Source organism: Ascaphus truei, chromosome 4 (genome assembly GCF_040206685.1).
Source record: "Ascaphus truei isolate aAscTru1 chromosome 4, aAscTru1.hap1, whole genome shotgun sequence".
NCBI lineage: Eukaryota > Metazoa > Chordata > Amphibia > Anura > Ascaphidae > Ascaphus > Ascaphus truei.
The window spans coordinates 39734039-39749756 of record NC_134486.1 but is presented as its reverse complement, the minus strand read 5'-3'; the positions used below and the strand labels follow the sequence as shown (position 1 = coordinate 39749756).

Genomic DNA, 15718 nt, shown 5'->3' with positions numbered 1-15718 from the left:
GTCTTACCTAAGTCGACCACTTAACCAGATTCGATTTTTTATTTGATAGATTTATAATATTTTCATATCATGATATCTATGCAATTAATAATTATTCTGAGTGGGGATACTAATGCTGGCCTGGTTTAATGCAGGGGTGTGCAAACTTTTTCCCCTCCCATCTCTCCCCCCTCCTTGCGCCCCCCTCCTTACCTTGGCTCTGGCTTTCTGATGTCACAACGCCATGGCAATGCGGCGTCACATGACCCCGCGGCATCATTTGATGGCGCGTTGCCATGGCGACGTGTTGCCAGAAGCCGTCTGAGCCAAGGTAAGTGAAGTTACAGAGGCTTTCACCGCTCCCCGTGCATTTAATTTAATTGCCTTCGGGAAGCGCGCTGGGCCTCCGTAACCCCCACGCCCCCCCCCCAGAGAATCTCGGGGGGCGCACCCCCAGTTTGCGCACCCCTGGTTTAATGAACTCTATGCTTAGCAGCTGTATCACTTTCCAGTAGTAAACGCTCCCACATTTAAACCAAACCAAAAACAGTGTGAGACTGTTTTTGCATAACTATAGTTTCCATCTCCCTTTATAAATGCTTATAGATTTGTGGATTCATTGTGCCATCGTGATTTATAGTTGTATTGCTTGTTATGTAAAGGATTATGTGGCAGTTGGTGTTAACAACACATTATTCGACTAAGTACAGTATAAACAGTACAGTATAAACAGTACAGTTCAAAAGACTGTTCCCTAAACAATTAGTATTCATATGTCCATGCAGCATACAAAAATATAACAGGGTTAATCAGTGGCAAATAAATAAAATGACAAATTACCCGCAGAAGACCGAAACGCTTGCTTAAAGAAATTATATTTAGAATAACACGTGAGTTACATTTTTATTTACCATGAAAACAACAATATACAACAATTTAAAGCAATTTACGTAAAATCAATACGCCGTCAGTTGTGGATCAGCAAAGTACAGATTGGACGTCCGAAAATAGAGACCCTTTCCCTTTAATGCAGAACACAATCAGATACTGTGTCACGTGACCTTTACCGTAATTCCTATTAAAATCATTTCATGTTTGGTTGCTTCTGCTATCCCGACTCATTTGTATTGTTTACAACAAGTCATTGCGTTCGGCAGTTAGTGGTGGCTGAATCCATGGTTACCAGTTTTTACATTCACTAGTTAAATGGAATGCAGCTTGTCTGTGGTTTTCAGGGGAGGGGGTGGAAAAGCTCTTAAGAAACCACAATCCAGCTATCAATCACAGTAACCTGGGAGAAATTAATCTTATAAGTATTGCTTCATCTTAAAAAATGTATAGAAAGGGAGCACTACGAATGTATTGCTGGTCCAGAACTTGCACAAGTGGACAGGTACTGATCTGGCCAGGGTGTTAGCTGGTGTGTCTTTGACATCCATTCGTGTTGTGCTTCTTAAACATTTCAAGGGTAATAAAGCTATCCCCTATTAAGCCTTTCCTTTGTCCTGTGCATTTATTTATCCGTGTGTGTATGGAATACAAATAGTGCTTAAAACCAGCCTGCAATCTCAGCAAAGTAACGTAAATGGACACGCACAAGACACTAAAACACCAAATCGACACCATCAGGTGAAATTCAATTAACAACAAAAAAAAACAATGCAATTTTCTTTACTACTAAATTAAGGGTCCAAACACTGACTAAGCGAGAAGAGAAAAAGTAATGGTGTTGGCTTGGTTATTTATGTTTTTTAAACATACAACTCGTTTATTTTAAAAATTGGATCCCGCAAACAACCATTACGCCTGAGAAGATTAGAAAACTTTGACATGTAGTATTTTGATGGTGACAGTAATTGTCCCCTGAGCTACAAAGAAAGCCAAGTGAGAGCAGAAAATAGTTACATCAAATATATAAGAAACCCATGTGCTGCAAAGTCACTGGATCAGGATCAAACATTGATTTTGTCTCCAAAAAAAAAAAGAATGCAAAATGAACATAATGTAACATCTGAAACCCCCACATGCACCCCCACCCCTCTGCTAATCAGATTCGTTGGAATAGGTGACTGCAGCATTGTACTGAGCCATTGTTGCCTAAATCAAATATACTTACACGTTCTGGGATCTTCCAAGAGTTTGGTGCAGTTTCAAGGACAAATTGTCCTAAGGAAGCCTTTCTACCACACAGCAGCAATCCTAGCTCTGATCTGATTACAGAACCACCATACTAAGTCTGCAGAGATAATGGAAACTTCCTGATGATGAGGAGATCTTGGAAAAAATCTCAGGGTTAAAAGCTTGCTCAATGAGCTGGTTGATTTGCTCCCTAGTAGTGTATACACAGTAGCAGCTGATCTCTGTTTGCAGCCCTGCAGAAAGAAACCTTTACTGAAAACCAATGGCATCACATTTCAATAGAGTTAGTGCCAGGCGTTAGGGAGCAAAGCAACCTTTGACAGCTTCACACAATTCAAGTAAGCAGGTTCACATGTCCGGATGAGTAAGAATAGTTGTGTTAACAATGCTTTGCACCTGTGTAATACATTTTCCAATGACTGTTGTCCTTAGAAAAGCAGATATCGTTTTCTTTGCAATTTAGTAACCGATCTTGTTAGCTTGCAGAGACTGTTAAAGCACCAACTAAGGTCATCGACTGCTGGGTTACAATGCTGTTTAATCCTTCAAAATCACTGCATGTATTCTGCAATGGATCCGGAACTTGTAAAGCAAAAGCTGTTGTCAACTGAGTCAGTCGTAGGTGATATAGGTGATACAATAAACTAATAATATTTCAAGGGGCACTATTAATTCATCTTAAAAAAGCAATCCAAGTGGGCACATTTTGTAGCGGGTTTTTTTTTAACATAGGACTAAAGCAGGGGGTCTCCAAAGCTGAACCCCATTATAATTTCAGCTCCAGAGACCACCTGGTTCCAGAGATACGTACCTTCGTAGGGGATGCGGTATCCCTCTGCTTTTTAAAGCTATTACAGTACTGTACGTCACGTACGTCACACCAGATGATGTCACGGCTTCCTATTGGCCCGCAGGGTGTGGCAGCTTTGAAAAGCGGTCATTGTGTGTTCCCTTCTAATGAACCGGAGCAGCTAGAAGCACCCCCTATGAAGGCAAATATCTCTGTACGCAGGGTGTCCCCGATGCTGAAATTAATGGGAATTCAGCTCTGGAGACCCCCTGCTTCAATCCTATGTAAAAAAAAATGTCCGCTTGGATTGCCGCTTTAACAGAACTTTGATCTTTTTGCTTAATGCAAAAATCCATGCTGCTAGTGCAGGTTTTCTCTAGACATGAAATAAAAGCATTTTCAGGATATTAATTTATCAACTAAACAACATTTTCAAATCAGACACAATGAAGTATTAGACAGGAAGCTTCCCTCTTTTTAAATAATATATTTCTCCACAATGTTTTACTAGCCGCAAAAAGGTAGCAAAGCGGAGTATGTAGTTTTTTTATTTTTTATTTATTGTATTATACCTGTGGTATAGCTTGGTAACCATAGGCATCAAAGAGGTTAATGTTATGTCTACCACAGAAGCCTAGGATATAAATATTATGAAGGCGATCGCGATGCGGTAATGAAAGCAGTATTAATGGTCGCGGTAATTCCTGCATCATGATTTTGGGTAAAATATTGCACCCGGTAAGTTATTACCACAATGTTGATGAATACCATTTTTAAATTGATAAGATGTGTTTTTTTGGTGTTGTTTTTTTTACCGGGTAAGATATTAACTCCATTTTAGCAGAGTTTGATGTATGCGGGCCTCAGTATCATCAGCAAAGATGGAGACCTCTATGCCAACCTCAAGGTCATAAAAAAAAGTTAGAATAACAGGGTCCCAGTACCGATCCTTGAGGTAACCTACTTACAACTTTAGTCCAACCTGAAAAGGTTCCATTTATGACAACTCTCTTGTCTATCCTTCAACCAGTTTTAAATCTAGGTGCAAATATTTATACCAATTTCCTTTATTTTGTACACTAACCTCGTTTGGCACTGTATCAAAAGCCTTTGCAAAATCTAAGTAGACAACATCAACTGCATTACCTGGTCTAAATTCCTACTTACATCCTGAAAGAAACAAATAAGGTTAGTTTGGCATCATCTATCCTTCATAAATCCATGCCGACTATTACTAATCATTTTGTTATCCATGATGTGTACCTGATTATTATCCTGTACTAAACCTTCAATTAGCTTCCCCACTATTGATGTCAAGCTTACTGGTCTGTAATTCCCCGGTTGGGATCTACAGTAGCTCCCTTTTAAACACTTTACATTGCTTTACACCAATCTGGTACTGAGCCTGTGCAAATGGAGTCCTTGAATATTAATTATAAAGGTTTGGCTATTACTGAATTTAGCTCCTTAAGAACTCTTGGATGTATGCATCAGGGCCAGGTGCCTTATTTACTTTAATTTTATCAAGCCGCCTATGCACTTGTTCCTTAGTTAACCAATTCTTTGTTAATATAAAGGTTGTGGCCTCCTCCTGTTGCAATATTTTTGCAATTGCTTCCTCCCTGGTCAATACAGAGGCAAATATTTTATTTAATACCACTGAATTTTCCTTATCCCTAATAATCTGCTTGCCCATCTCACACTGAAAGAGTTCTATATTTTATTTTCTAATCATTTTGCTATTAAGGTACTTTAAATAACTTTTCAGGGTTGATCTTACTTTCTCCTACAATTCCGGTTTCATTTTCAATTTCTGCTAATCTGATTGCCCTTTTGCAACTTTTGTTACATTCCTTATAATTGTAATATGCTGCTCCGTCCCTTCTGACTTGAAGAATCTAAAAGCTTGCCTCTTCTTTCCATTTCATCCCCTACCTGTTTATTTAGCCACATTGGTTTAGATTGGTTTCTTTTATATTTATTACCCAAGGCTATAGACTGACAAGTGTACTAATCTGCATTTCTAAAATGTAAAGTCGTTGTTGAAACCGTATAATCTGTTTTTTTTTAGAATGTATTTCAAATGACAGTATGTTATGGTCAGGGCTGCCGACAGGGGGGGGGGGTAGTGGAGAGCGGGGACACCTATCCTGGGCCCGGCGACGTAGGGGAGCCCAACTGGCGGTCCAAACCACTAAGCCTGGCCAAACTTACGGTATCACGGGGGAGAGTGAGAGTTTCAGGAAAAAGCCCTGATATATATTTTCCTAGATCTCCCTCTCTCCCAGTTCCTTTCCCTGTCCACCGGGTGTGCTGCTATTTTCGGTCGGCTCTGGGGCTCCTCTGTCTGTCTATCTCCTTGTTGCTCCTGTCCTCTGTCCTTATAGTTTCCTGTTCCTCCCTTGCCTTTGTTTTGTGTCCAAACTCCCTCTGCCCTAATCTGTTTATGTTCCTGTTTTGAGCCCTGTTCATATTAAAGGCCCTTGCTATTGAACTAGATTGCCCCAGTCTGTTTCCTGCTTGCAAGTCACAGTCCTGTTCCTGCTCCCTAGTCTAAGTCTCTGCTACCTAGTCTTAGTTCCTGCTCCCCTGCCCTGCTCCTGCCTTCCTGTTGCCGACCCTGCCCATGACCATGATGATCCTGCTTGCTGCCTGCCACAAACCCTGCTTGTGACCCAAACAATCCGTTCCTGCTCCCCGCTGTTCTGACCACCGATGTCCTACCCGCTCCAGGAGTCTCCCCCTAACAGAGAGAGAGATGGGGTAGAGTGAGAGAGAAGGGAGAGGGAGGAAGAGAGAGAGAGGGGGGAAGAGTAAGAAAGAAGAGGGGAAGAAGTGAGAGAAAGGGGGAGAGTAAAAGAGGGGAGGGAGATTGAACTGGTGGGAGAGAGAGTGCGAGGGGGCGAGAAAGAAAGGGAAAGAGAGAGGAGGAAGAATTAGAGAGGGAGGGGAGGCAACCTCGGAGACCTCCCCTGGCTCAACAACCTTGGGAATCTGTAGGTCGTGTTATAATCACTGTTTCCAATATGTTCCCTGACTTTAATATTTGTTATTACTTCTACATTGTTTGATAACAAAATCCAGTAATGCACTTTCCTGCTTGGTTCCTCAATCATTTGGGTAATGTAATTGTCTTTTAGCATATCCAAAAACCAGTTTCCTTTAGCTGTAATGCTAACCTCATTGCTCCAGTTTATGTCTGGATAATTAAAATCACCCATTATGAAAACATGACCTAGTTTTGCTGCTTTCTCCATTTGCAAAAGTATTTTGACTTCCTGAATCTCACAGATATTTAGTGGTGTATAGCATATCCCTACAAACATTTTCTTTGTACTTTTAGCTCCACCGCTAATTTATATCCAAAAAGTCTCTACATTGTCTTATAATGTATGTATGTACTGTATGTCTTTATTTATATAGCGCTATTAATATACATAGCGCTTAACAGTAGTAATACATTTGACAATCATATAAATAACAAATAATACAAATAACAGGTCATGGGAATAAGTGCTTCAGACATAAAAATAAACATTTAGGAAGAGGAGTCCCTGCTCTGAAGAGCTTACAAACAAATTGGTAAGTAGGAAGAACATACAGAGACAGTAGGAGGGCATTATGGTAAGTGCATCTGCAGGGGCCAAGCTATATGTATCAGGTGTATAGTATTATCCACGGAGCTACTCATACTAGTATGCTTCTAGGGTGCTAGTCGGGTATTGGGGGAAGGGCATTTCAGAGGTGTGGGGCAGTGAGAAAGGTTTAAGGTGGGAGAGGGCTTTAGATACAAAGGGGGTAGAAAGAAGACATCCTTGAGCGGAATGCAAGAGTCGGGATGTGCATAGCGAGAAATTAGGGCTGAGATGTAAGGAGGGGCAGAAGAGTGTAAAGCTTTAAAAGTGAGGAGGAGAATTGAGTGTGAGATGCGGGATTTGATAGGAATATAATTGAATAGGATTTAAATCTAGTTTAACATATAAACATACTCCACCATCTCTTCTATTTGCTCGATCCCTCCGAAAAAGGTAATAACTCTTTAAATTAACTGGTCAGTCATAAGTTTCAACCCAGCATGTTTCAATAATGTCTATATCATCATATTGCTCCATTCTAGCTATTAATTCAAGCTCCACATTTTATCTGTCAGGCTTCTTGCATTTGCAAGCATCCACTTAAGTTTCTTACCAGACTGTGCTATTGTTATCTTATCTGCTCCTGCCTTTCTACTCCAATTGGAATGAATCTCCAGAAGTTTACTAGTTTTATCTGTATTTAATATGTTTCCAACCTGCTTGCCAAACTACCAATTCCCAACACTCCACCTCAAAGACCCTTAGCTATTTCCCCATCCCTATCTATTCTGTCTAGTCCCTTACATCTTGCTCGTCCCTCCCGCCTCCTTCCTAACTTCAAATCTCCTCTTCATAAAATGTAACTCCTAACACACTGCAGGGTGTCGTCACTGCAGTCATTCTGAGCCACTAATTGAGCCACCTGTGCTGAAGTAGGGATATATTGAAAACCTGGCCTGTTGGTGGCCATTGAGGACTGGAGTTGGGCACCCCTGGACTACAGGCTCATGACTGCAGTAACGACACCCTGCAGTGTGTTAGGCACCCCTGCTGCAGTCCATGGGCCTGCCTTGACTTTCAGATTCCTTCATTTACTCTGCTTCTTTAGTGTTTTATTGGGATTTGGGTGGGACAACTGAAACTGATTTGGATGTAAAATGTCCACAGCATTTTATTGAAACATACATAATCCAACTTGACACTGAACATTAACAGAACATCTTAACCATCAACATCATGGCAGCAACTGGCCCAATGCATGTAACACCATAATAGCCAAAGACTAGCGCAAGTCCAAGTTGCAAAGTTATCAACATTGCTACTACCGTGCCATGCCCAAATTGGGGCCCAAAAACTTCCCCTCAACTTTAGCTGGCATAGGCATCCCACCACTAGCGAGACCATTTTACCCCTAAAATGGGCTTCGTGCCTCCCCAAGAGACAGCGCCTTCTCAATAACATCCTGCAGGCCTTAAATGAACCCCATTTTTCCTCTACAAATCCTTATTATCCCCTTCCAACTCTTTGTGCCTGACGACTAAACCACCCACCTTCCTCAAAAATTTAGAAACCACAGCGTTCCCTTTACTCTTACTACAGTATGTTCAACAGCCATGCAACTCCTCGCATCCCTCCAAAAAAATCATTTCCGATGACTAAACAAAGATCATTAAACATGCCAACAAAAATCGTACTTAATGATGTTAATTAACTATTTTGAATTGGCCCAAATCATTCTCTCTGTTAAACTAATTTTTTTTATCTCAGGCAGCAGGCAGGTCTAACTAAACCCCTAACTCCATACCACGTTACCTTGAGCACTCCAAACTCAAGATTCCCACCATGCAACTTTCCTTCTGCCTGCCTTGCTGCCCAAAATATGCACGCTTGCCCGACCATTTCACCAGAGCTGGTTTCCTGCTTGACACCAAAGATGAAAAACATCAGATGGCACTATCCACTGGGCTTAGAAAAATAGCAAATGTATTACGTAGCAAAAAATATTAACGTCTCACTATCAGACCTTCCACCACTCCCTGTCCAGAAGTGCTATCTACCCCCAAAAGGGTGACATTCTTCCTAACCTGCTCGTAATATTTCCAACAAGCAAAACCACTGTAAACTTTATACGCACCCCAGATCATGTCCATAAAACAAAACAGTGCCGAACACGGTTGAATTGCCTTTTCACCAATCACTCTAGCCAAAACCGCAAAACCCTGCAACCAATCACCAAATGTCCTTGCCAACTGCTATTTTTTATTTTTATCTGTGGCTCCAGCCCTAAAATCCCTATCCTATCCACCCTTTGCATGTCAATATTCAAGGGCACAAATGACAAAATAGTCACATACTCAGCCTTCCCAATCTCCTACTTTACTTCAGGCGACAAAGGCATTCCCAGAGGCCAACAGTACACAAGTAGGGCTCCAGTTACGCCATTTTTTGCCATTCCCTGACCCTCTTTGACTCTTGCTGAACCACATCACCTGACTCCTCTCATTACTGTATCCTGCAAACCAGCCTCTAACTTCTCCTCACTGATATTATCTATTCATACACTGGCAGGGCCATACCCCTCCAGTCGTCTTTTCTGCTCGCAGCTGCAGTCCCACTGCCTCTTGCTGACCCAACTGATGCTCCAGATCTGTCATTGAAAAGATCCTCCTCCTCACTCTCAGCTGCTGCTACGCCCTTACCGTGACAGGCTGCATCTCCCTCTGCTCTGCTAGACCATGTGGTCATGAAGCTGTCGCACTCCCGCAGCCTATCTCTGGATGGCCATGCCTCATGCTGCTGACAACGTCCTCCCACTCCACAGGGCCGGCCCGTTGAAGCCCTTCCACTCCCCTCTGTTGTCACCCTCTTCTCGCTCACTCTCTCTGCCTCCCCGGAAGCACCTGCAGACCCCAACCCAGCCCGTGCAGACAGCCGCCTCTGCTGGGTCACCGCATTGGATATAGGGGTCAGCCTCTCTGGGGGCTTAGATCTTTTAGCCCTCTTAGGGACCAGCATTGGACTCTCCAATACCATAACTGGGACCTCTGCTGCACAAACATTCCCATCACCTACCACCCTATCACTCTCTTGGGGTCCATCTAAGCCTGAAAACTTTGCTCTTAACCATGCGCCACTATTCTGAAGGGTCTGCTCCCTAATCCTACCTAACAACCGCTCTAACTCCCCAGTTGAGATGTTCCCCAGGAACACCAGGATGTTCCTGATCCCTCCTGGAACTAGCACACCTAAACATTATAACATTAAGTAATGGGGAAACTACCTGAAAACAGAAGGGTTCTAATTTCTGCGTAAGGACCTCCAACTTCTAACCTCATGCTCTCTAAAATGGCTGAACTTGCAGCCTGTAGGTCGCCTTTCAAATAACAAAAAACCCACCCATAAACATCTAGCCAATCCCAGCTCCTCATATACCTCTTAATAAAACGTAACCCCTAAACACGCTTCAAGGTGATGTCACTGCTGTCATGAGTTCATTCCCTATAGTCCATGGGCCTGTCTGTATATAAAATTTGTGAATACAGAAGATACAAGGAAAGTATGAGGAGAGGCCTAACCGTAATGATGTAAACATTTAACAGGTGCCTCTCAATTAAAGCAGCAATTGCGGCTGCTCATTTTTTACCCATTTGTAACAGGACAAAAGGAAGGGCTGAATTGTGCTATTTTCAGCTCCGGGGATCCCCTGGTTCCTGAGATACATACCAGTGAAGTTAATATGTTTAGATCTCTCTCCAGGCAAACAAAATGGCTGCCAAATCCCCGGTCAATAGGAAGCCAAAACATCATTGATTGAGGTTTCCTATTGGATGGCCATTTAAATCCACTTCAAAACCAGGAATTAATACCAGTAACTTCACCAATAACTATCTCAGTAACCAGCAGGTCCATGGAAGACCCCCAGGGTCCAATCCTGTAAAAAAAAAAATGGAGAGGTTTGTTAGGGGGGAATGCTGCTTTAACCCCTACTGTGCCCAAAAACGTCACAGCTCTTGCTAGTTTTTTGGAGGGTGATAAGGCTGATTGAGTGGCCAGCCCAATCTGAGACCCCTCCACTCTTGTACTCGGGATCCAGGCATCAGTTGCATCATGTGATCTCTCCAGGAGGGGGTCTGGAGACCCCACCCCTCTGGAACTGTAAAGGTTCAAATCTTAGTATGAGATTCCTATGGCCATGGGCAAACCGCTGTGTCTACATGTGTCAAACACAGAGCATTACATTGTGAACTTTGCTGGGCAGGAATTAATTTTGCCTGATAATTGTACGATGTTTTGTGTTTCAGTTTAAGCTTGGATTATAAATATAATAGAAGTAAAAGGGTTATGCGTATTTCACAAATCTGGGGAAATCACCCCAGAAGAAAAAACGCAAAAAACCTACAGTACAGGTGAATAACTAGAACAAAATAACGATGTGTGAATAATGGTAATTGAAGAAGACTGAATTCCACGGTTTTCATAAATTGCAGTTTGCATGTTGGATTTGGGCCATGTTAGGGCTGTAGGTTAATGGAGTGTTATACTTCTCAAGAAAAAAATAAAACAAAGGCATCTGTGAATCAAACTGACACCTGTTATGCCAGAGGTAGTCTGGGTTATTGTTTAAATGTTCCTACAATATGGCATCATACCTTATAATGCAGAGAGCATTGATAATGCTTTTGAATGAATAAACATTGAGAGAATAGATTCTGCCAGCACATTTATTGAGTTCATACACTGTTCTAAACTGTGACATCTGATTAATGTGATTTTTTTTTCTTCCAGCGTGGTTTTGATTTATCACAGAAGAAATTAACCAATTTTGACAGGAAATATCTCATCTAGGGAACCCTGTTCATAGCTTGGTTCTGTGTAAAGTTCAAGGATTATGGAGACCCTGTATGGTAAATTAAAGTAAAGTATTATATTGAGGTTACAGACAAGATCTGTCTTCTACAGAACCTCCTACCCTTTCCCCATGAGCTAGGGGCTGCTCTTAGTCTGATTTCTGAGTGGAAGACTTGATGTACTGGGGAAAGATTGAAGACAAGAGTTGAGTGATACAAGTTTTGATGATAAAACAGGACAGAAGGTGTGTCACAGGATACCAGGACTTTAAACACTTCTTTATATGTCTACCGGGATCATTCACTAGACAAAAAAAGGTAGTAATAACAAAATGTAGTTTATTCGGGTAAACCCGCGTAAAACACAAAGAACGACACAAAATACAGATAAAAAAACACTTACTGGGGCTCTGGGGGCGAAATCTGGGCTCAAATAGGTGCAGGTCGACTGCTTCGGAAGGCTTACCCTGACCGGGATATACACCTGGGCTTCCTGGTCCTCTTTTAGGCTAAAGATTCTAGCTGCGAACGCTACGTTCAATTTTTAGAACTTGGTCCTGACGTCTGACTTAGTCTCTACAGGGCAGACTTTCCTAGATTCAAAATGAAGCCAGTTGCTCTGCTATTCGTGACAGAGCAACTTTGAAAAGCCCGCCCTAGCTTCATCAACACAAGTCACTAGATCAGGGGTGCGCAAACTTCTTGAGCTGTGCCCCCCGGTCTGAGGGACGCAGCGTTTTTGCCCCCCCTCTCCAATAACTCGGCGTCAAATTACGTTGTGGGTCATGTGATGTCACGTCACAGGACCCCACCTTGTTATTTGACGCGTGACGTCACATGACCCCGCGGCGTAATTTGAAGCCACATTGCTATGGCGACGCATCACTGAAGACCCGACAGAGAGCAGGTGAGTTAGAGAGGCCTCACGCCTCCTCCAGCATTTAATTTAAATGGCGTGGGGAAGAGAGCAGGGCTTCTGTAACCGCCTACGTGTCCCCCCCCCCTAGAAATTTTCCCGCCCCCCCTGGGGGCGCGTCCCCCAGTTTGCGCACCGCTGCACTAGATGGTCTGGTTGTCTGAGTTGGCTTCCTCCTTCCACACACTTCGCTAAGCTCTCCTTAGCCTGGAGGTAGGAGGAGCGACCAATCAGAGCATGAGAACCCTATCCCATTAGCCAATAGAAACAGGGACTTGTCTCTTGGCTGACGTCAGAGGAGGGGGTGTGCCAAGTCGGCTCGGGATGCCCCATGGGCGGGACATATGAATTGACCAATGGGTAACGCGCCAACATTCTGTCGCTTCCCCCAGTCAACCCATTGCCACCTACTGGGCAGGCTCCACTGTGTGTCAGACCAGAGAGTCCTCCCCACAGGGGGTCTCTGTTCTCTGGATCCAGTACTCCCCCCTGTCCACTTAACACCCCGACACCTATCAACATCCTGTCTCCTCTTTGAACTCCGATGTCTATCCAGACTTCCGGCACCTACTGTATATGGATGTCCGGGCTGACTGAAGACATTTATAGTAAATACACAACTATAATAAAACATACTTTAGTACATATGTTAACTTGGGGAGACCCATTGCTGTAAGGGAAACAGGACGGGGATATCTGGGCTCGAAAACCAGGAGTGTGGGGGACATTGGGCAGCCCCAGTGAGGTTGTAATTCAACCTGAGTACCGGCAAATCATGCCTGCATGCCGGGGAAAATTAGAGGACTACGGTATCTTTGGCCCCCGAACTCCTGCAAACAAAACAATTGCATTTTTACCCAAATATCCCACCTAAAACTTACATATAGAAAGTTTCATGAGTCTAGGAAAAAGGGAACATGAAAAGTGGAAAGAAGGGGACACTTTAACTTTTACATATGATAATACCTGGCCCCTGGCTTATGGTGCTATGTAGCTGCCAGAGACCCACGGTTCTCAGGGGTAACCAGATGGGCTTAACCTTTATTGTATAGCCTGGTTAACCCCTTACTGTCACAAGGTGTATCAGCATGCTTTCAATGGTCCCAAACTAAGCCTATGGATAATAAGCAACCAGAGATTTACATAGTTACTTAGTAGCAGAAGTAAAAGAAATAGAATGTCCATCAAGTTCAACTTCTGTTAAATTTAGATGACAGAAACTTATCCTATATTTGTATTTACAATATTTTGCTCCAGAGGAAGGCAAACAAAACACCCCAGTGAAACATTATCCAATGATGTCTCAGATGGAAAAATAAATTCCTTCCCGACTCCAGTAATAGCAATGAGATGTCTCCCTGGAACAACATTAAGCTGCTAACTTCTTCTTCACGTTCCATGCCCAGTGCAAATAAAAGATGCAACAAACGGGCAAAGGTAAAGCCAAACAAGATGCCTGGAGATGTATGTTGATAGCCATGAATCACTTTGTCACAAAGGCAGCCTTTGAATAATGCAAAGTAGAGCATTTCATCTCTGGAAAGTGATTTTTAAACAAGGCAACTCATTCTAAAAAAATAAATAATAATAAACTTGTGACAAGACATTTCTCTGGAGACTTACACTTGACCTATGCCCTCTAATTTCCATTCAGAACCCACAGATAACTCACTGTAGCTAAGGCTGTTGGTGAAGAAATATCACCAGTAAGGTTACCCTTCCTCAGTACCCACACACAATCAGCATACAGATCAACAAACCGTTTAAGGAAACAATGGTTCCAACAAGACATCCTTATTCCATGGACTGTTCAAGGATATTTTAGTATTGTATATCTTTGAGCTAGACGGTAGTGAGACAAAAACCCAGTTATCACAACAGCATTACAATTTGTAATAAGAATAGCGCTTCTGAGCCTACTTTTTCTACTGTTAAGTATTATAAACATAAGGTAGTAGGAATGGAAAAAAAATAGAAGGGAAAAATATGATGGACCACATGTATTAAGCATTACTATTCTTTAAGACACCTTCCAACATGGCTTAGTAAGACCCGTTATGGCCCATTCATTTGAATAGGCTGTGAGGTGTCTTCCAGTACAGAAGGGGCACAATTTAGAGTTTAGACATAATCACAAAAATAGTGGTGGCATTAAAATTTTAGCAATGCGTTATCACGGTTTCTGACATTAGGAGATCATTTAGAGCTAGGTGTTACAGTCATTAGCATCTGTTCTTAAAATATGATGGTCTTAGATTAGCACCTGGCTTGGTGTAATTTTAACCTCTCTTACAATCATACATTATGTCGGAACCACTATGGACGCAGCCTTATTGTCCTCGATGCTTCGATTTTTACTGTGCCGGTGCGGTTGCACTGCGGCTACAGCTTTCGGGCCCCCCAGGATAGTAAGCGATCCAGGAAGATTAACTCTGCGGGGTTCCATGCCTCTGAATAAGACCCAGCAGCGTTAATGCTTTTGGGAGAGAATACTGACTCACATTTCGGAGGAGCTGCGAAGCAGTCTCCCCGTCTGGAGCAGTGTCCCCACAGTGCTGAAGGTAACATGCAGGGCTGTACTGTAATTCCCTCCTACTAGATGATATACAGTAGATAATTTGGGTCTCTAGATCATGAGGGAGAGGCTATATGGCCATATTTGGTCATCTACATCAGGGGTGCGCAAAGTGGGGGGCACAAGATTTTCTGGGGGGGGGCGGATGTTACAGAGGCCCCGCGCTTTCCCGAATGCATTTACAATAAATGCTGGGGATCACGCGAGGCCTCTGTATCTTTTTACGCATCTTGGTTCCAGTGATGCATCCCCATGGCAACCGGCGTCAAATGATGCCGCAGGGGTCACATGATGTCACGTTGCCATGGCAATACATGACTCCGCTATGTCATTTGACGTCAGAGCCCTTTGGGAGGAAGGGGGGGGGGAGCACGAGCCGGAAGATAGAGTGGACAGGGGGGGACGCATTAAGGTAAGTTTGCGCACCCCTGATCTACATCATCAAGGGGACTGGACAGTGTTACGTGTCCTGTCCAGCTCCCTTGACGATGTAACCCTGTAACCGGTAAACATTTGTAATTGGTGTCAGGAATAGCCTATTGATATTGAGGGAATTTGATGAATCTTAAATGAATCTAGAGAGCAATGCCCTCGATGCCAGATATAAAATATATATAAATATAATATAGATATAAAAAGGGACCAAAACACTGACATTTTGCCGCAGGCAGCTCGCCACGATGTCCGGTTACTCCGCACACAAGACCCAACAAGCCAAGTCAGATGTGCCGACCAGACAACTGCATGTTTAAATATCCCGCGCGGGTATGCTACACTGCCTAGACAGGCCGCTCCGACGCTTCATCTTTAAATGTCCCACGGGATATTTAAACATGCAGTTGTCAGAGCGGGTCGGTCGTGGCAGACCAGGATTGTCGGGTTAGGCACACGGGGAAT

At 43.1% G+C, this 15718-nt stretch overlaps 1 protein-coding gene across 3 annotated transcripts in view; it reads right to left on the bottom strand.

Moving 5' to 3' along the window:
* The window catches only part of ESRRG (estrogen related receptor gamma), a 768405-nt gene that overhangs the window by 734710 nt on the left and 17977 nt on the right, over positions 1-15718 (bottom strand). The window contains exon 1 of one of the 3 annotated variants that reach the window (XM_075595602.1): positions 2096-2246. The exons of the other annotated variants lie outside the window; for them this stretch is intronic. The gene's annotated coding sequence lies outside the window, so the exon portion shown is untranslated. Of the gene's footprint in view, positions 1-2095; positions 2247-15718 lie in introns of those variants that run through there. 3 annotated transcript variants of the gene reach the window in all.